Source organism: Mesoplodon densirostris, chromosome 13 (genome assembly GCF_025265405.1).
Source record: "Mesoplodon densirostris isolate mMesDen1 chromosome 13, mMesDen1 primary haplotype, whole genome shotgun sequence".
Classification (NCBI taxonomy): domain Eukaryota; kingdom Metazoa; phylum Chordata; class Mammalia; order Artiodactyla; family Ziphiidae; genus Mesoplodon; species Mesoplodon densirostris.
In genome coordinates this window covers 31,888,988-31,910,039 of record NC_082673.1, presented here as the reverse complement: position 1 = coordinate 31,910,039, position 21,052 = coordinate 31,888,988, and positions in this window count along the sequence as shown.

Genomic DNA, 21,052 nt, shown 5'->3' with positions numbered 1-21,052 from the left:
AGAAAGACCTGGGTTGCTCCAGACTCCAAATCCGGCGATTGCAGCATTCAAGCAGCTCAGGAATACAAGGTGCTTTGATTCCCAAGCAGGGTGGCCCAACCTCTGGGCACATCCCCTCTGCAGCAGCCCCAGTAAACGAATGTCCCATCTTTGGTGTTTCAAGGTCGGCAACAGGGAGTCCCCTCCTAAAGAAGGTTCTCTCTCATTGGCACAGTATCAAAGGCTGCCCCAGGTGTGGTTCCTTCCTGTGGGCCTGATCAGGCTAAGGGCAGAGTTGTCTCTTTCCTTCTCTGAGTCGGACCAACTCGTCTTCGGAACACCTCTTCACCCTGTTGACCACGTTTCTCACGGGGGCTGCTGCTGAGCCTTTATCTCATCCTTTCATGGTGGAGAGCGAGAGCATTCTAATGATTTTTACGTCTCGGGGAGAGGGGAGTGTAGTGATTAGGTTGTCCTTTTGTATTATGTCCTTTTGTCATGAATTTGTTTTCAATTTCATGTTCAGATGGGCCCACCATTCCCACTTGGTGAGGTCAGTCAGCACCCTCGTTTTGCACCTTTAACTTCTCTCTCAGTATCACTTGGAAATGTTTGAAATGGCGTGAGCTTGTCCTCACATTCCTATCAGCTGTAAATCCGGAGCCCCGACATGAACGTAACCATTGAGCAGAACACCTCTCCACCACCTGTGTAACACTGGGTAGGCCCCCTAACGTCTTGTTTTTTTAAGTCCTCAATTGTAAAAGTGTGAGGGGGTTATGAATTTATATTTGGGGCAGGGCAAGGTCGAGACGATGGTGTCTTTTCTCTTATTCGTCCAAACTGGAATGTCTTCCCTGTCTTCCCCGTGGGTCCAAATCTCACTTGTCCTTCAGGCCCACCGCCAAGAAGCCTTCCCTGATTCCCCCGTCCACACAAATCTCTGCCTCTTAGGATCAGTGCCCTACAACCTAGCTGTCTCTTCTGTTAATCTTGCCTGTCAAGAAAATCTCAGAATGTGGGTCTCTCTTGCCCACCTGGTGCCCCTGGGGCTGGGCCAGCACACCGGCCCGCCACACGTGCGGTGTCTATTAGACTAGGGCATGGGCTGGAAGGCCCATGTGTGAGGGGCCGTGCAGAGTACCTCCGCCCCTACACTGTACTCCTCCACAAAACTGCCCCTCCTCCTGAAGCCTGCCCCTCAAGTCCCAGGTTCTTTACATGACCTCACTGTGTAGTGATGCCCTTACAGGCCTTCTCACAGTTCCATGGCAGGGTGACTATTGAAATGCGCTGCTCTCAGAGAAACTTCCCTACCAGTTCTCCACCAGATACCAATCTGTTTGGTTTTCTGAGAGAGAATTTCTCAGCGGATAGTGGATATGTACTCTAATCTGTGCTCTGTTCCCTGGGTGGACAGTGCAGCACGTGCACCCAGACCGGGCATCTCTACAGGAGGTATGGTGTACACACAACCTCAGCTGGCTGGCACATGTTCCTGTGGGGCTTGCCCACCACCTACACCTGAGCACTTTCCCAGCTCTAAGTAATGCCAGTGACCTGGGACACCTTCAGTGACCCCCAGTGCTCACTGCTGAGGACAAGTCAAAGGTCATCCCTGGACAAATGTGCAGGAGAGTTCTGAGCTTTATAAATGTAGCCTTCCCCTTTGGGCTACAGGATGCTTCCATTCAGACCCTTTCGTGATTGGCCTCTTAGCTAAAGACGAGTACATTTTTATTGGCAAATGGTAAACGGAGCAGTTTGAGGTAGAGGGCCACTCTTGAACCGCTCCTGCAAACCCAGGCACCTGTGTGTTGTTACGTAGACGTCTATATCGGTCCCTTCAGACACATCCCGTACTGAGTTGCTGAGTACTAGGGGAGAGGGTGGTGCCATGTTGATGGAAAGACGGGAAGAACGGAGGGGGAGTGATGAAGTGCTAATGAGACTGGAGGGCTGAGGAGATGGTGTCCCAGGAGGCTGGGTTGATGTGAGCCTAGACTTGGTACCCAGAACCCGGTTCTGAGTCTCCTGATCACTCTGCCTCCGTTTGTGGCCTTGTTCTAATCTACATAAAAGTATCAGAAGGCTAGAGTTCGTTGTGGTAGCGTCAGGCCGTATAAATGGGGCCAAAGAGGGGATGCCAAGGTGGGCAGGGTTCTTATCCAATTTATATTGGATTATGTTTTTCCAAAACTTGAAAGACATTTCTATTAAAGGGTCAGAAGTGACAGACTGCAAGAAATGTTTTGTCTGTTGTGGAAGGGAGAGATGGAGAGGATCATGAATGCAATTACGTTCGGGTTCTACTGTTTTCCCTGGAAACGGTGAAGAGACTTCCTCCTCTGCTGCAGCCATAGGCTCTAGGGATTGCTTTTGCAGCCAGTGTCCCTTCTCTAGGGACTCATAGAGGTGATGGGCCAAGGCTGTGTTCTGCATGTCAGGTAGATTAAAGGTTTTCTTCAGGCAGAAACTGGGAGAGACATGAGAGAGGGAAATTCTGGCAGGAGAGTGTGCACAGCAGAAGTGACGGACCATTTCTGATTTTCTTTGCAGCAGCAGTGGCTACGGTTTCGCCTCCTATACCTGGTCACTACCATGTCCTCTACCGGGTGTGTGGAGAAACGCAGTTGGGCCGGCATGGGGAGACATACTGCTCCGTTGGTGGCTACTGGGCCTACGGGGCTGTTCCTTTGGCCACGCCAGCAAAGGTGGAAGCAGAGAAGCCAGTCCGCAGACGTGCTCCCAAGACAAAGCGGACTCCGGAATGGGCGGAGAAAGACCTGGGTTGCTCCAGACTCCAAATCCGGCGATTGCAGCATTCAAGCAGCTCAGGAATACAAGGTGCTTTGATTCCCAAGCAGGGTGGCCCAACCTCTGGGCACATCCCCTCTGCAGCAGCCCCAGTAAACGAATGTCCCATCTTTGGTGTTTCAAGGTCGGCAACAGGGAGTCCCCTCCTAAAGAAGGTTCTCTCTCATTGGCACAGTATCAAAGGCTGCCCCAGGTGTGGTTCCTTCCTGTGGGCCTGATCAGGCTAAGGGCAGAGTTGTCTCTTTCCTTCTCTGAGTCGGACCAACTCGTCTTCGGAACACCTCTTCACCCTGTTGACCACGTTTCTCACGGGGGCTGCTGCTGAGCCTTTATCTCATCCTTTCATGGTGGAGAGCGAGAGCATTCTAATGATTTTTACGTCTCGGGGAGAGGGGAGTGTAGTGATTAGGTTGTCCTTTTGTATTATGTCCTTTTGTCATGAATTTGTTTTCAATTTCATGTTCAGATGGGCCCACCATTCCCACTTGGTGAGGTCAGTCAGCACCCTCGTTTTGCACCTTTAACTTCTCTCTCAGTATCACTTGGAAATGTTTGAAATGGCGTGAGCTTGTCCTCACATTCCTATCAGCTGTAAATCCGGAGCCCCGACATGAACGTAACCATTGAGCAGAACACCTCTCCACCACCTGTGTAACACTGGGTAGGCCCCCTAACGTCTTGTTTTTTTAAGTCCTCAATTGTAAAAGTGTGAGGGGGTTATGAATTTATATTTGGGGCAGGGCAAGGTCGAGACGATGGTGTCTTTTCTCTTATTCGTCCAAACTGGAATGTCTTCCCTGTCTTCCCCGTGGGTCCAAATCTCACTTGTCCTTCAGGCCCACCGCCAAGAAGCCTTCCCTGATTCCCCCGTCCACACAAATCTCTGCCTCTTAGGATCAGTGCCCTACAACCTAGCTGTCTCTTCTGTTAATCTTGCCTGTCAAGAAAATCTCAGAATGTGGGTCTCTCTTGCCCACCTGGTGCCCCTGGGGCTGGGCCAGCACACCGGCCCGCCACACGTGCGGTGTCTATTAGACTAGGGCATGGGCTGGAAGGCCCATGTGTGAGGGGCCGTGCAGAGTACCTCCGCCCCTACACTGTACTCCTCCACAAAACTGCCCCTCCTCCTGAAGCCTGCCCCTCAAGTCCCAGGTTCTTTACATGACCTCACTGTGTAGTGATGCCCTTACAGGCCTTCTCACAGTTCCATGGCAGGGTGACTATTGAAATGCGCTGCTCTCAGAGAAACTTCCCTACCAGTTCTCCACCAGATACCAATCTGTTTGGTTTTCTGAGAGAGAGTTTCTCAGCGGATAGTGGATATGTACTCTAATCTGTGCTCTGTTCCCTGGGTAGACAGTGCAGCACGTGCACCCAGACCGGGCATCTCTACAGGAGGTATGGTGTACACACAACCTCAGCTGGCTGGCACATGTTCCTGTGGGGCTTGCCCACCACCTACACCTGAGCACTTTCCCAGCTCTAAGTAATGCCAGTGACCTGGGACACCTTCAGTGACCCCCAGTGCTCACTGCTGAGGACAAGTCAAAGGTCATCCCTGGACAAATGTGCAGGAGAGTTCTGAGCTTTATAAATGTAGCCTTCCCCTTTGGGCTACAGGATGCTTCCATTCAGACCCTTTCGTGATTGGCCTCTTAGCTAAAGACGAGTACATTTTTATTGGCAAATGGTAAACGGAGCAGTTTGAGGTAGAGGGCCACTCTTGAACCGCTCCTGCAAACCCAGGCACCTGTGTGTTGTTACGTAGACGTCTATATCGGTCCCTTCAGACACATCCCGTACTGAGTTGCTGAGTACTAGGGGAGAGGGTGGTGCCATGTTGATGGAAAGACGGGAAGAACGGAGGGGGAGTGATGAAGTGCTAATGAGACTGGAGGGCTGAGGAGATGGTGTCCCAGGAGGCTGGGTTGATGTGAGCCTAGACTTGGTACCCAGAACCCGGTTCTGAGTCTCCTGATCACTCTGCCTCCGTATGTGGCCTTGTTCTAATCTACATAAAAGTATCAGAAGGCTAGAGTTCGTTGTGGTAGCGTCAGGCCGTATAAATGGGGCCAAAGAGGGGATGCCAAGGTGGGCAGGGTTCTTATCCAATTTATATTGGATTATGTTTTTCCAAAACTTGAAAGACATTTCTATTAAAGGGTCAGAAGTGACAGACTGCAAGAAATGTTTTGTCTGTTGTGGAAGGGAGAGATGGAGAGGATCATGAATGCAATTACGTTCGGGTTCTACTGTTTTCCCTGGAAACGGTGAAGAGACTTCCTCCTCTGCTGCAGCCATAGGCTCTAGGGATTGCTTTTGCAGCCAGTGTCCCTTCTCTAGGGACTCATAGAGGTGATGGGCCAAGGCTGTGTTCTGCATGTCAGGTAGATTAAAGGTTTTCTTCAGGCAGAAACTGGGAGAGACATGAGAGAGGGAAATTCTGGCAGGAGAGTGTGCACAGCAGAAGTGACGGACCATTTCTGATTTTCTTTGCAGCAGCAGTGGCTACGGTTTCGCCTCCTATACCTGGTCACTACCATGTCCTCTACCGGGTGTGTGGAGAAACGCAGTTGGGCCGGCATGGGGAGACATACTGCTCCGTTGGTGGCTACTGGGCCTACGGGGCTGTTCCTTTGGCCACGCCAGCAAAGGTGGAAGCAGAGAAGCCAGTCCGCAGACGTGCTCCCAAGACAAAGCGGACTCCGGAATGGGCGGAGAAAGACCTGGGTTGCTCCAGACTCCAAATCCGGCGATTGCAGCATTCAAGCAGCTCAGGAATACAAGGTGCTTTGATTCCCAAGCAGGGTGGCCCAACCTCTGGGCACATCCCCTCTGCAGCAGCCCCAGTAAACGAATGTCCCATCTTTGGTGTTTCAAGGTCGGCAACAGGGAGTCCCCTCCTAAAGAAGGTTCTCTCTCATTGGCACAGTATCAAAGGCTGCCCCAGGTGTGGTTCCTTCCTGTGGGCCTGATCAGGCTAAGGGCAGAGTTGTCTCTTTCCTTCTCTGAGTCGGACCAACTCGTCTTCGGAACACCTCTTCACCCTGTTGACCACGTTTCTCACGGGGGCTGCTGCTGAGCCTTTATCTCATCCTTTCATGGTGGAGAGCGAGAGCATTCTAATGATTTTTACGTCTCGGGGAGAGGGGAGTGTAGTGATTAGGTTGTCCTTTTGTATTATGTCCTTTTGTCATGAATTTGTTTTCAATTTCATGTTCAGATGGGCCCACCATTCCCACTTGGTGAGGTCAGTCAGCACCCTCGTTTTGCACCTTTAACTTCTCTCTCAGTATCACTTGGAAATGTTTGAAATGGCGTGAGCTTGTCCTCACATTCCTATCAGCTGTAAATCCGGAGCCCCGACATGAACGTAACCATTGAGCAGAACACCTCTCCACCACCTGTGTAACACTGGGTAGGCCCCCTAACGTCTTGTTTTTTTAAGTCCTCAATTGTAAAAGTGTGAGGGGGTTATGAATTTATATTTGGGGCAGGGCAAGGTCGAGACGATGGTGTCTTTTCTCTTATTCGTCCAAACTGGAATGTCTTCCCTGTCTTCCCCGTGGGTCCAAATCTCACTTGTCCTTCAGGCCCACCGCCAAGAAGCCTTCCCTGATTCCCCCGTCCACACAAATCTCTGCCTCTTAGGATCAGTGCCCTACAACCTAGCTGTCTCTTCTGTTAATCTTGCCTGTCAAGAAAATCTCAGAATGTGGGTCTCTCTTGCCCACCTGGTGCCCCTGGGGCTGGGCCAGCACACCGGCCCGCCACACGTGCGGTGTCTATTAGACTAGGGCATGGGCTGGAAGGCCCATGTGTGAGGGGCCGTGCAGAGTACCTCCGCCCCTACACTGTACTCCTCCACAAAACTGCCCCTCCTCCTGAAGCCTGCCCCTCAAGTCCCAGGTTCTTTACATGACCTCACTGTGTAGTGATGCCCTTACAGGCCTTCTCACAGTTCCATGGCAGGGTGACTATTGAAATGCGCTGCTCTCAGAGAAACTTCCCTACCAGTTCTCCACCAGATACCAATCTGTTTGGTTTTCTGAGAGAGAGTTTCTCAGCGGATAGTGGATATGTACTCTAATCTGTGCTCTGTTCCCTGGGTGGACAGTGCAGCACGTGCACCCAGACCGGGCATCTCTACAGGAGGTATGGTGTACACACAACCTCAGCTGGCTGGCACATGTTCCTGTGGGGCTTGCCCACCACCTACACCTGAGCACTTTCCCAGCTCTAAGTAATGCCAGTGACCTGGGACACCTTCAGTGACCCCCAGTGCTCACTGCTGAGGACAAGTCAAAGGTCATCCCTGGACAAATGTGCAGGAGAGTTCTGAGCTTTATAAATGTAGCCTTCCCCTTTGGGCTACAGGATGCTTCCATTCAGACCCTTTCGTGATTGGCCTCTTAGCTAAAGACGAGTACATTTTTATTGGCAAATGGTAAACGGAGCAGTTTGAGGTAGAGGGCCACTCTTGAACCGCTCCTGCAAACCCAGGCACCTGTGTGTTGTTACGTAGACGTCTATATCGGTCCCTTCAGACACATCCCGTACTGAGTTGCTGAGTACTAGGGGAGAGGGTGGTGCCATGTTGATGGAAAGACGGGAAGAACGGAGGGGGAGTGATGAAGTGCTAATGAGACTGGAGGGCTGAGGAGATGGTGTCCCAGGAGGCTGGGTTGATGTGAGCCTAGACTTGGTACCCAGAACCCGGTTCTGAGTCTCCTGATCACTCTGCCTCCGTATGTGGCCTTGTTCTAATCTACATAAAAGTATCAGAAGGCTAGAGTTCGTTGTGGTAGCGTCAGGCCGTATAAATGGGGCCAAAGAGGGGATGCCAAGGTGGGCAGGGTTCTTATCCAATTTATATTGGATTATGTTTTTCCAAAACTTGAAAGACATTTCTATTAAAAGGTCAGAAGTGACAGACTGCAAGAAATGTTTTGTCTGTTGTGGAAGGGAGAGATGGAGAGGATCATGAATGCAATTACGTTCGGGTTCTACTGTTTTCCCTGGAAACGGTGAAGAGACTTCCTCCTCTGCTGCAGCCATAGGCTCTAGGGATTGCTTTTGCAGCCAGTGTCCCTTCTCTAGGGACTCATAGAGGTGATGGGCCAAGGCTGTGTTCTGCATGTCAGGTAGATTAAAGGTTTTCTTCAGGCAGAAACTGGGAGAGACATGAGAGAGGGAAATTCTGGCAGGAGAGTGTGCACAGCAGAAGTGACGGACCATTTCTGATTTTCTTTGCAGCAGCAGTGGCTACGGTTTCGCCTCCTATACCTGGTCACTACCATGTCCTCTACCGAGTGTGTGGAGAAACGCAGTTGGGCCGGCATGGGGAGACATACTGCTCCGTTGGTGGCTACTGGGCCTACGGGGCTGTTCCTTTGGCCACGCCAGCAAAGGTGGAAGCAGAGAAGCCAGTCCGCAGACGTGCTCCCAAGACAAAGCGGACTCCGGAATGGGCGGAGAAAGACCTGGGTTGCTCCAGACTCCAAATCCGGCGATTGCAGCATTCAAGCAGCTCAGGAATACAAGGTGCTTTGATTCCCAAGCAGGGTGGCCCAACCTCTGGGCACATCCCCTCTGCAGCAGCCCCAGTAAACGAATGTCCCATCTTTGGTGTTTCAAGGTCGGCAACAGGGAGTCCCCTCCTAAAGAAGGTTCTCTCTCATTGGCACAGTATCAAAGGCTGCCCCAGGTGTGGTTCCTTCCTGTGGGCCTGATCAGGCTAAGGGCAGAGTTGTCTCTTTCCTTCTCTGAGTCGGACCAACTCGTCTTCGGAACACCTCTTCACCCTGTTGACCACGTTTCTCACGGGGGCTGCTGCTGAGCCTTTATCTCATCCTTTCATGGTGGAGAGCGAGAGCATTCTAATGATTTTTACGTCTCGGGGAGAGGGGAGTGTAGTGATTAGGTTGTCCTTTTGTATTATGTCCTTTTGTCATGAATTTGTTTTCAATTTCATGTTCAGATGGGCCCACCATTCCCACTTGGTGAGGTCAGTCAGCACCCTCGTTTTGCACCTTTAACTTCTCTCTCAGTATCACTTGGAAATGTTTGAAATGGCGTGAGCTTGTCCTCACATTCCTATCAGCTGTAAATCCGGAGCCCCGACATGAACGTAACCATTGAGCAGAACACCTCTCCACCACCTGTGTAACACTGGGTAGGCCCCCTAACGTCTTGTTTTTTTAAGTCCTCAATTGTAAAAGTGTGAGGGGGTTATGAATTTATATTTGGGGCAGGGCAAGGTCGAGACGATGGTGTCTTTTCTCTTATTCGTCCAAACTGGAATGTCTTCCCTGTCTTCCCCGTGGGTCCAAATCTCACTTGTCCTTCAGGCCCACCGCCAAGAAGCCTTCCCTGATTCCCCCGTCCACACAAATCTCTGCCTCTTAGGATCAGTGCCCTACAACCTAGCTGTCTCTTCTGTTAATCTTGCCTGTCAAGAAAATCTCAGAATGTGGGTCTCTCTTGCCCACCTGGTGCCCCTGGGGCTGGGCCAGCACACCGGCCCGCCACACGTGCGGTGTCTATTAGACTAGGGCATGGGCTGGAAGGCCCATGTGTGAGGGGCCGTGCAGAGTACCTCCGCCCCTACACTGTACTCCTCCACAAAACTGCCCCTCCTCCTGAAGCCTGCCCCTCAAGTCCCAGGTTCTTTACATGACCTCACTGTGTAGTGATGCCCTTACAGGCCTTCTCACAGTTCCATGGCAGGGTGACTATTGAAATGCGCTGCTCTCAGAGAAACTTCCCTACCAGTTCTCCACCAGATACCAATCTGTTTGGTTTTCTGAGAGAGAGTTTCTCAGCGGATAGTGGATATGTACTCTAATCTGTGCTCTGTTCCCTGGGTGGACAGTGCAGCACGTGCACCCAGACCGGGCATCTCTACAGGAGGTATGGTGTACACACAACCTCAGCTGGCTGGCACATGTTCCTGTGGGGCTTGCCCACCACCTACACCTGAGCACTTTCCCAGCTCTAAGTAATGCCAGTGACCTGGGACACCTTCAGTGACCCCCAGTGCTCACTGCTGAGGACAAGTCAAAGGTCATCCCTGGACAAATGTGCAGGAGAGTTCTGAGCTTTATAAATGTAGCCTTCCCCTTTGGGCTACAGGATGCTTCCATTCAGACCCTTTCGTGATTGGCCTCTTAGCTAAAGACGAGTACATTTTTATTGGCAAATGGTAAACGGAGCAGTTTGAGGTAGAGGGCCACTCTTGAACCGCTCCTGCAAACCCAGGCACCTGTGTGTTGTTACGTAGACGTCTATATCGGTCCCTTCAGACACATCCCGTACTGAGTTGCTGAGTACTAGGGGAGAGGGTGGTGCCATGTTGATGGAAAGACGGGAAGAACGGAGGGGGAGTGATGAAGTGCTAATGAGACTGGAGGGCTGAGGAGATGGTGTCCCAGGAGGCTGGGTTGATGTGAGCCTAGACTTGGTACCCAGAACCCGGTTCTGAGTCTCCTGATCACTCTGCCTCCGTATGTGGCCTTGTTCTAATCTACATAAAAGTATCAGAAGGCTAGAGTTCGTTGTGGTAGCGTCAGGCCGTATAAATGGGGCCAAAGAGGGGATGCCAAGGTGGGCAGGGTTCTTATCCAATTTATATTGGATTATGTTTTTCCAAAACTTGAAAGACATTTCTATTAAAGGGTCAGAAGTGACAGACTGCAAGAAATGTTTTGTCTGTTGTGGAAGGGAGAGATGGAGAGGATCATGAATGCAATTACGTTCGGGTTCTACTGTTTTCCCTGGAAACGGTGAAGAGACTTCCTCCTCTGCTGCAGCCATAGGCTCTAGGGATTGCTTTTGCAGCCAGTGTCCCTTCTCTAGGGACTCATAGAGGTGATGGGCCAAGGCTGTGTTCTGCATGTCAGGTAGATTAAAGGTTTTCTTCAGGCAGAAACTGGGAGAGACATGAGAGAGGGAAATTCTGGCAGGAGAGTGTGCACAGCAGAAGTGACGGACCATTTCTGATTTTCTTTGCAGCAGCAGTGGCTACGGTTTCGCCTCCTATACCTGGTCACTACCATGTCCTCTACCGAGTGTGTGGAGAAACGCAGTTGGGCCGGCATGGGGAGACATACTGCTCCGTTGGTGGCTACTGGGCCTACGGGGCTGTTCCTTTGGCCACGCCAGCAAAGGTGGAAGCAGAGAAGCCAGTCCGCAGACGTGCTCCCAAGACAAAGCGGACTCCGGAATGGGCGGAGAAAGACCTGGGTTGCTCCAGACTCCAAATCCGGCGATTGCAGCATTCAAGCAGCTCAGGAATACAAGGTGCTTTGATTCCCAAGCAGGGTGGCCCAACCTCTGGGCACATCCCCTCTGCAGCAGCCCCAGTAAACGAATGTCCCGTCTTTGGTGTTTCAAGGTCGGCAACAGGGAGTCCCCTCCTAAAGAAGGTTCTCTCTCATTGGCACAGTATCAAAGGCTGCCCCAGGTGTGGTTCCTTCCTGTGGGCCTGATCAGGCTAAGGGCAGAGTTGTCTCTTTCCTTCTCTGAGTCGGACCAACTCGTCTTCGGAACACCTCTTCACCCTGTTGACCACGTTTCTCACGGGGGCTGCTGCTGAGCCTTTATCTCATCCTTTCATGGTGGAGAGCGAGAGCATTCTAATGATTTTTACGTCTCGGGGAGAGGGGAGTGTAGTGATTAGGTTGTCCTTTTGTATTATGTCCTTTTGTCATGAATTTGTTTTCAATTTCATGTTCAGATGGGCCCACCATTCCCACTTGGTGAGGTCAGTCAGCACCCTCGTTTTGCACCTTTAACTTCTCTCTCAGTATCACTTGGAAATGTTTGAAATGGCGTGAGCTTGTCCTCACATTCCTATCAGCTGTAAATCCGGAGCCCCGACATGAACGTAACCATTGAGCAGAACACCTCTCCACCACCTGTGTAACACTGGGTAGGCCCCCTAACGTCTTGTTTTTTTAAGTCCTCAATTGTAAAAGTGTGAGGGGGTTATGAATTTATATTTGGGGCAGGGCAAGGTCGAGACGATGGTGTCTTTTCTCTTATTCGTCCAAACTGGAATGTCTTCCCTGTCTTCCCCGTGGGTCCAAATCTCACTTGTCCTTCAGGCCCACCGCCAAGAAGCCTTCCCTGATTCCCCCGTCCACACAAATCTCTGCCTCTTAGGATCAGTGCCCTACAACCTAGCTGTCTCTTCTGTTAATCTTGCCTGTCAAGAAAATCTCAGAATGTGGGTCTCTCTTGCCCACCTGGTGCCCCTGGGGCTGGGCCAGCACACCGGCCCGCCACACGTGCGGTGTCTATTAGACTAGGGCATGGGCTGGAAGGCCCATGTGTGAGGGGCCGTGCAGAGTACCTCCGCCCCTACACTGTACTCCTCCACAAAACTGCCCCTCCTCCTGAAGCCTGCCCCTCAAGTCCCAGGTTCTTTACATGACCTCACTGTGTAGTGATGCCCTTACAGGCCTTCTCACAGTTCCATGGCAGGGTGACTATTGAAATGCGCTGCTCTCAGAGAAACTTCCCTACCAGTTCTCCACCAGATACCAATCTGTTTGGTTTTCTGAGAGAGAGTTTCTCAGCGGATAGTGGATATGTACTCTAATCTGTGCTCTGTTCCCTGGGTGGACAGTGCAGCACGTGCACCCAGACCGGGCATCTCTACAGGAGGTATGGTGTACACACAACCTCAGCTGGCTGGCACATGTTCCTGTGGGGCTTGCCCACCACCTACACCTGAGCACTTTCCCAGCTCTAAGTAATGCCAGTGACCTGGGACACCTTCAGTGACCCCCAGTGCTCACTGCTGAGGACAAGTCAAAGGTCATCCCTGGACAAATGTGCAGGAGAGTTCTGAGCTTTATAAATGTAGCCTTCCCCTTTGGGCTACAGGATGCTTCCATTCAGACCCTTTCGTGATTGGCCTCTTAGCTAAAGACGAGTACATTTTTATTGGCAAATGGTAAACGGAGCAGTTTGAGGTAGAGGGCCACTCTTGAACCGCTCCTGCAAACCCAGGCACCTGTGTGTTGTTACGTAGACGTCTATATCGGTCCCTTCAGACACATCCCGTACTGAGTTGCTGAGTACTAGGGGAGAGGGTGGTGCCATGTTGATGGAAAGACGGGAAGAACGGAGGGGGAGTGATGAAGTGCTAATGAGACTGGAGGGCTGAGGAGATGGTGTCCCAGGAGGCTGGGTTGATGTGAGCCTAGACTTGGTACCCAGAACCCGGTTCTGAGTCTCCTGATCACTCTGCCTCCGTATGTGGCCTTGTTCTAATCTACATAAAAGTATCAGAAGGCTAGAGTTCGTTGTGGTAGCGTCAGGCCGTATAAATGGGGCCAAAGAGGGGATGCCAAGGTGGGCAGGGTTCTTATCCAATTTATATTGGATTATGTTTTTCCAAAACTTGAAAGACATTTCTATTAAAAGGTCAGAAGTGACAGACTGCAAGAAATGTTTTGTCTGTTGTGGAAGGGAGAGATGGAGAGGATCATGAATGCAATTACGTTCGGGTTCTACTGTTTTCCCTGGAAACGGTGAAGAGACTTCCTCCTCTGCTGCAGCCATAGGCTCTAGGGATTGCTTTTGCAGCCAGTGTCCCTTCTCTAGGGACTCATAGAGGTGATGGGCCAAGGCTGTGTTCTGCATGTCAGGTAGATTAAAGGTTTTCTTCAGGCAGAAACTGGGAGAGACATGAGAGAGGGAAATTCTGGCAGGAGAGTGTGCACAGCAGAAGTGACGGACCATTTCTGATTTTCTTTGCAGCAGCAGTGGCTACGGTTTCGCCTCCTATACCTGGTCACTACCATGTCCTCTACCGAGTGTGTGGAGAAACGCAGTTGGGCCGGCATGGGGAGACATACTGCTCCGTTGGTGGCTACTGGGCCTACGGGGCTGTTCCTTTGGCCACGCCAGCAAAGGTGGAAGCAGAGAAGCCAGTCCGCAGACGTGCTCCCAAGACAAAGCGGACTCCGGAATGGGCGGAGAAAGACCTGGGTTGCTCCAGACTCCAAATCCGGCGATTGCAGCATTCAAGCAGCTCAGGAATACAAGGTGCTTTGATTCCCAAGCAGGGTGGCCCAACCTCTGGGCACATCCCCTCTGCAGCAGCCCCAGTAAACGAATGTCCCGTCTTTGGTGTTTCAAGGTCGGCAACAGGGAGTCCCCTCCTAAAGAAGGTTCTCTCTCATTGGCACAGTATCAAAGGCTGCCCCAGGTGTGGTTCCTTCCTGTGGGCCTGATCAGGCTAAGGGCAGAGTTGTCTCTTTCCTTCTCTGAGTCGGACCAACTCGTCTTCGGAACACCTCTTCACCCTGTTGACCACGTTTCTCACGGGGGCTGCTGCTGAGCCTTTATCTCATCCTTTCATGGTGGAGAGCGAGAGCATTCTAATGATTTTTACGTCTCGGGGAGAGGGGAGTGTAGTGATTAGGTTGTCCTTTTGTATTATGTCCTTTTGTCATGAATTTGTTTTCAATTTCATGTTCAGATGGGCCCACCATTCCCACTTGGTGAGGTCAGTCAGCACCCTCGTTTTGCACCTTTAACTTCTCTCTCAGTATCACTTGGAAATGTTTGAAATGGCGTGAGCTTGTCCTCACATTCCTATCAGCTGTAAATCCGGAGCCCCGACATGAACGTAACCATTGAGCAGAACACCTCTCCACCACCTGTGTAACACTGGGTAGGCCCCCTAACGTCTTGTTTTTTTAAGTCCTCAATTGTAAAAGTGTGAGGGGGTTATGAATTTATATTTGGGGCAGGGCAAGGTCGAGACGATGGTGTCTTTTCTCTTATTCGTCCAAACTGGAATGTCTTCCCTGTCTTCCCCGTGGGTCCAAATCTCACTTGTCCTTCAGGCCCACCGCCAAGAAGCCTTCCCTGATTCCCCCGTCCACACAAATCTCTGCCTCTTAGGATCAGTGCCCTACAACCTAGCTGTCTCTTCTGTTAATCTTGCCTGTCAAGAAAATCTCAGAATGTGGGTCTCTCTTGCCCACCTGGTGCCCCTGGGGCTGGGCCAGCACACCGGCCCGCCACACGTGCGGTGTCTATTAGACTAGGGCATGGGCTGGAAGGCCCATGTGTGAGGGGCCGTGCAGAGTACCTCCGCCCCTACACTGTACTCCTCCACAAAACTGCCCCTCCTCCTGAAGCCTGCCCCTCAAGTCCCAGGTTCTTTACATGACCTCACTGTGTAGTGATGCCCTTACAGGCCTTCTCACAGTTCCATGGCAGGGTGACTATTGAAATGCGCTGCTCTCAGAGAAACTTCCCTACCAGTTCTCCACCAGATACCAATCTGTTTGGTTTTCTGAGAGAGAGTTTCTCAGCGGATAGTGGATATGTACTCTAATCTGTGCTCTGTTCCCTGGGTGGACAGTGCAGCACGTGCACCCAGACCGGGCATCTCTACAGGAGGTATGGTGTACACACAACCTCAGCTGGCTGGCACATGTTCCTGTGGGGCTTGCCCACCACCTACACCTGAGCACTTTCCCAGCTCTAAGTAATGCCAGTGACCTGGGACACCTTCAGTGACCCCCAGTGCTCACTGCTGAGGACAAGTCAAAGGTCATCCCTGGACAAATGTGCAGGAGAGTTCTGAGCTTTATAAATGTAGCCTTCCCCTTTGGGCTACAGGATGCTTCCATTCAGACCCTTTCGTGATTGGCCTCTTAGCTAAAGACGAGTACATTTTTATTGGCAAATGGTAAACGGAGCAGTTTGAGGTAGAGGGCCACTCTTGAACCGCTCCTGCAAACCCAGGCACCTGTGTGTTGTTACGTAGACGTCTATATCGGTCCCTTCAGACACATCCCGTACTGAGTTGCTGAGTACTAGGGGAGAGGGTGGTGCCATGTTGATGGAAAGACGGGAAGAACGGAGGGGGAGTGATGAAGTGCTAATGAGACTGGAGGGCTGAGGAGATGGTGTCCCAGGAGGCTGGGTTGATGTGAGCCTAGACTTGGTACCCAGAACCCGGTTCTGAGTCTCCTGATCACTCTGCCTCCGTATGTGGCCTTGTTCTAATCTACATAAAAGTATCAGAAGGCTAGAGTTCGTTGTGGTAGCGTCAGGCCGTATAAATGGGGCCAAAGAGGGGATGCCAAGGTGGGCAGGGTTCTTATCCAATTTATATTGGATTATGTTTTTCCAAAACTTGAAAGACATTTCTATTAAAGGGTCAGAAGTGACAGACTGCAAGAAATGTTTTGTCTGTTGTGGAAGGGAGAGATGGAGAGGATCATGAATGCAATTACGTTCGGGTTCTACTGTTTTCCCTGGAAACGGTGAAGAGACTTCCTCCTCTGCTGCAGCCATAGGCTCTAGGGATTGCTTTTGCAGCCAGTGTCCCTTCTCTAGGGACTCATAGAGGTGATGGGCCAAGGCTGTGTTCTGCATGTCAGGTAGATTAAAGGTTTTCTTCAGGCAGAAACTGGGAGAGACATGAGAGAGGGAAATTCTGGCAGGAGAGTGTGCACAGCAGAAGTGACGGACCATTTCTGATTTTCTTTGCAGCAGCAGTGGCTACGGTTTCGCCTCCTATACCTGGTCACTACCATGTCCTCTACCGAGTGTGTGGAGAAACGCAGTTGGGCCGGCATGGGGAGACATACTGCTCCGTTGGTGGCTACTGGGCCTACGGGGCTGTTCCTTTGGCCACGCCAGCAAAGGTGGAAGCAGAGAAGCCAGTCCGCAGACGTGCTCCCAAGACAAAGCGGACTCCGGAATGGGCGGAGAAAGACCTGGGTTGCTCCAGACTCCAAATCCGGCGATTGCAGCATTCAAGCAGCTCAGGAATACAAGGTGCTTTGATTCCCAAGCAGGGTGGCCCAACCTCTGGGCACATCCCCTCTGCAGCAGCCCCAGTAAACGAATGTCCCGTCTTTGGTGTTTCAAGGTCGGCAACAGGGAGTCCCCTCCTAAAGAAGGTTCTCTCTCATTGGCACAGTATCAAAGGCTGCCCCAGGTGTGGTTCCTTCCTGTGGGCCTGATCAGGCTAAGGGCAGAGTTGTCTCTTTCCTTCTCTGAGTCGGACCAACTCGTCTTCGGAACACCTCTTCACCCTGTTGACCACGTTTCTCACGGGGGCTGCTGCTGAGCCTTTATCTCATCCTTTCATGGTGGAGAGCGAGAGCATTCTAATGATTTTTACGTCTCGGGGAGAGGGGAGTGTAGTGATTAGGTTGTCCTTTTGTATTATGTCCTTTTGTCATGAATTTGTTTTCAATTTCATGTTCAGATGGGCCCACCATTCCCACTTGGTGAGGTCAGTCAGCACCCTCGTTTTGCACCTTTAACTTCTCTCTCAGTATCACTTGGAAATGTTTGAAATGGCGTGAGCTTGTCCTCACATTCCTATCAGCTGTAAATCCGGAGCCCCGACATGAACGTAACCATTGAGCAGAACACCTCTCCACCACCTGTGTAACACTGGGTAGGCCCCCTAACGTCTTGTTTTTTTAAGTCCTCAATTGTAAAAGTGTGAGGGGGTTATGAATTTATATTTGGGGCAGGGCAAGGTCGAGACGATGGTGTCTTTTCTCTTATTCGTCCAAACTGGAATGTCTTCCCTGTCTTCCCCGTGGGTCCAAATCTCACTTGTCCTTCAGGCCCACCGCCAAGAAGCCTTCCCTGATTCCCCCGTCCACACAAATCTCTGCCTCTTAGGATCAGTGCCCTACAACCTAGCTGTCTCTTCTGTTAATCTTGCCTGTCAAGAAAATCTCAGAATGTGGGTCTCTCTTGCCCACCTGGTGCCCCTGGGGCTGGGCCAGCACACCGGCCCGCCACACGTGCGGTGTCTATTAGACTAGGGCATGGGCTGGAAGGCCCATGTGTGAGGGGCCGTGCAGAGTACCTCCGCCCCTACACTGTACTCCTCCACAAAACTGCCCCTCCTCCTGAAGCCTGCCCCTCAAGTCCCAGGTTCTTTACATGACCTCACTGTGTAGTGATGCCCTTACAGGCCTTCTCACAGTTCCATGGCAGGGTGACTATTGAAATGCGCTGCTCTCAGAGAAACTTCCCTACCAGTTCTCCACCAGATACCAATCTGTTTGGTTTTCTGAGAGAGAGTTTCTCAGCGGATAGTGGATATGTACTCTAATCTGTGCTCTGTTCCCTGGGTAGACAGTGCAGCACGTGCACCCAGACCGGGCATCTCTACAGGAGGTATGGTGTACACACAACCTCAGCTGGCTGGCACATGTTCCTGTGGGGCTTGCCCACCACCTACACCTGAGCACTTTCCCAGCTCTAAGTAATGCCAGTGACCTGGGACACCTTCAGTGACCCCCAGTGCTCACTGCTGAGGACAAGTCAAAGGTCATCCCTGGACAAATGTGCAGGAGAGTTCTGAGCTTTATAAATGTAGCCTTCCCCTTTGGGCTACAGGATGCTTCCATTCAGACCCTTTCGTGATTGGCCTCTTAGCTAAAGACGAGTACATTTTTATTGGCAAATGGTAAACGGAGCAGTTTGAGGTAGAGGGCCACTCTTGAACCGCTCCTGCAAACCCAGGCACCTGTGTGTTGTTACGTAGACGTCTATATCGGTCCCTTCAGACACATCCCGTACTGAGTTGCTGAGTACTAGGGGAGAGGGTGGTGCCATGTTGATGGAAAGACGGGAAGAACGGAGGGGGAGTGATGAAGTGCTAATGAGACTGGAGGGCTGAGGAGATGGTGTCCCAGGAGGCTGGGTTGATGTGAGCCTAGACTTGGTACCCAGAACCCGGTTCTGAGTCTCCTGATCACTCTGCCTCCGTTTGTGGCCTTGTTCTAATCTACATAAAAGTATCAGAAGGCTAGAGTTCGTTGTGGTAGCGTCAGGCCGTATAAATGGGGCCAAAGAGGGGATGCCAAGGTGGGCAGGGTTCTTATCCAATTTATATTGGATTATGTTTTTCCAAAACTTGAAAGACATTTCTATTAAAGGGTCAGAAGTGACAGACTGCAAGAAATGTTTTGTCTGTTGTGGAAGGGAGAGATGGAGAGGATCATGAATGCAATTACGTTCGGGTTCTACTGTTTTCCCTGGAAACGGTGAAGAGACTTCCTCCTCTGCTGCAGCCATAGGCTCTAGGGATTGCTTTTGCAGCCAGTGTCCCTTCTCTAGGGACTCATAGAGGTGATGGGCCAAGGCTGTGTTCTGCATGTCAGGTAGATTAAAGGTTTTCTTCAGGCAGAAACTGGGAGAGACATGAGAGAGGGAAATTCTGGCAGGAGAGTGTGCACAGCAGAAGTGACGGACCATTTCTGATTTTCTTTGCAGCAGCAGTGGCTACGGTTTCGCCTCCTATACCTGGTCACTACCATGTCCTCTACCGGGTGTGTGGAGAAACGCAGTTGGGCCGGCATGGGGAGACATACTGCTCCGTTGGTGGCTACTGGGCCTACGGGGCTGTTCCTTTGGCCACGCCAGCAAAGGTGGAAGCAGAGAAGCCAGTCCGCAGACGTGCTCCCAAGACAAAGCGGACTCCGGAATGGGCGGAGAAAGACCTGGGTTGCTCCAGACTCCAAATCCGGCGATTGCAGCATTCAAGCAGCTCAGGAATACAAGGTGCTTTGATTCCCAAGCAGGGTGGCCCAACCTCTGGGCACATCCCCTCTGCAGCAGCCCCAGTAAACGAATGTCCCATCTTTGGTGTTTCAAGGTCGGCAACAGGGAGTCCCCTCCTAAAGAAGGTTCTCTCTCATTGGCACAGTATCAAAGGCTGCCCCAGGTGTGGTTCCTTCCTGTGGGCCTGATCAGGCTAAGGGCAGAGTTGTCTCTTTCCTTCTCTGAGTCGGACCAACTCGTCTTCGGAACACCTCTTCACCCTGTTGACCACGTTTCTCACGGGGGCTGCTGCTGAGCCTTTATCTCATCCTTTCATGGTGGAGAGCGAGAGCATTCTAATGATTTTTACGTCTCGGGGAGAGGGGAGTGTAGTGATTAGGTTGTCCTTTTGTATTATGTCCTTTTGTCATGAATTTGTTTTCAATTTCATGTTCAGATGGGCCCACCATTCCCACTTGGTGAGGTCAGTCAGCACCCTCGTTTTGCACCTTTAACTTCTCTCTCAGTATCACTTGGAAATGTTTGAAATGGCGTGAGCTTGTCCTCACATTCCTATCAGCTGTAAATCCGGAGCCCCGACATGAACGTAACCATTGAGCAGAACACCTCTCCACCACCTGTGTAACACTGGGTAGGCCCCCTAACGTCTTGTTTTTTTAAGTCCTCAATTGTAAAATTGTGAGGGGGTTATGAATTTATATTTGGGGCAGGGCAAGGTTGAGACGATGGTGTCTTTTCTCTTATTCGTCCAAACTGGAATGTCTTCCCTGTCTTCCCCGTGGGTCCAAATCTCACTTGTCCTTCAGGCCCACCGCCAAGAAGCCTTCCCTGATTCCCCCGTCCACACAAATCTCTGCCTCTTAGGATCAGTGCCCTACAACCTAGCTGTCTCTTCTGTTAATCTTGCCTGTCAAGAAAATCTCAGAATGTGGGTCTCTCTTGCCCACCTGGTGCCCCTGGGGCTGGGCCAGCACACCGGCCCGCCACACGTGCGGTGTCTATTAGACTAGGGCATGGGCTGGAAGGCCCATGTGTGAGGGGCCGTGCAGAGTACCTCCGCCCCTACACTGTACTCCTCCACAAAACTGCCCCTCCTCCTGAAGCCTGCCCCTCAAGTCCCAGGTTCTTTACATGACCTCACTGTGTAGTGATGCCCTTACAGGCCTTCTCACAGTTCCATGGCAGGGTGACTATTGAAATGCGCTGCTCTCAGAGAAACTTCCCTACCAGTTCTCCACCAGATACCAATCTGTTTGGTTTTCTGAGAGAGAATTTCTCAGCGGATAGTGGATATGTACTCTAATCTGTGCTCTGTTCCCTGGGTGGACAGTGCAGCACGTGCACCCAGACCGGGCATCTCTACAGGAGGTATGGTGTACACACAACCTCAGCTGGCTGGCACATGTTCCTGTGGGGCTTGCCCACCACCTACACCTGAGCACTTTCCCAGCTCTAAGTAATGCCAGTGACCTGGGACACCTTCAGTGACCCCCAGTGCTCACTGCTGAGGACAAGTCAAAGGTCATCCCTGGACAAATGTGCAGGAGAGTTCTGAGCTTTATAAATGTAGCCTTCCCCTTTGGGCTACAGGATGCTTCCATTCAGACCCTTTCGTGATTGGCCTCTTAGCTAAAGACGAGTACATTTTTATTGGCAAATGGTAAACGGAGCAGTTTGAGGTAGA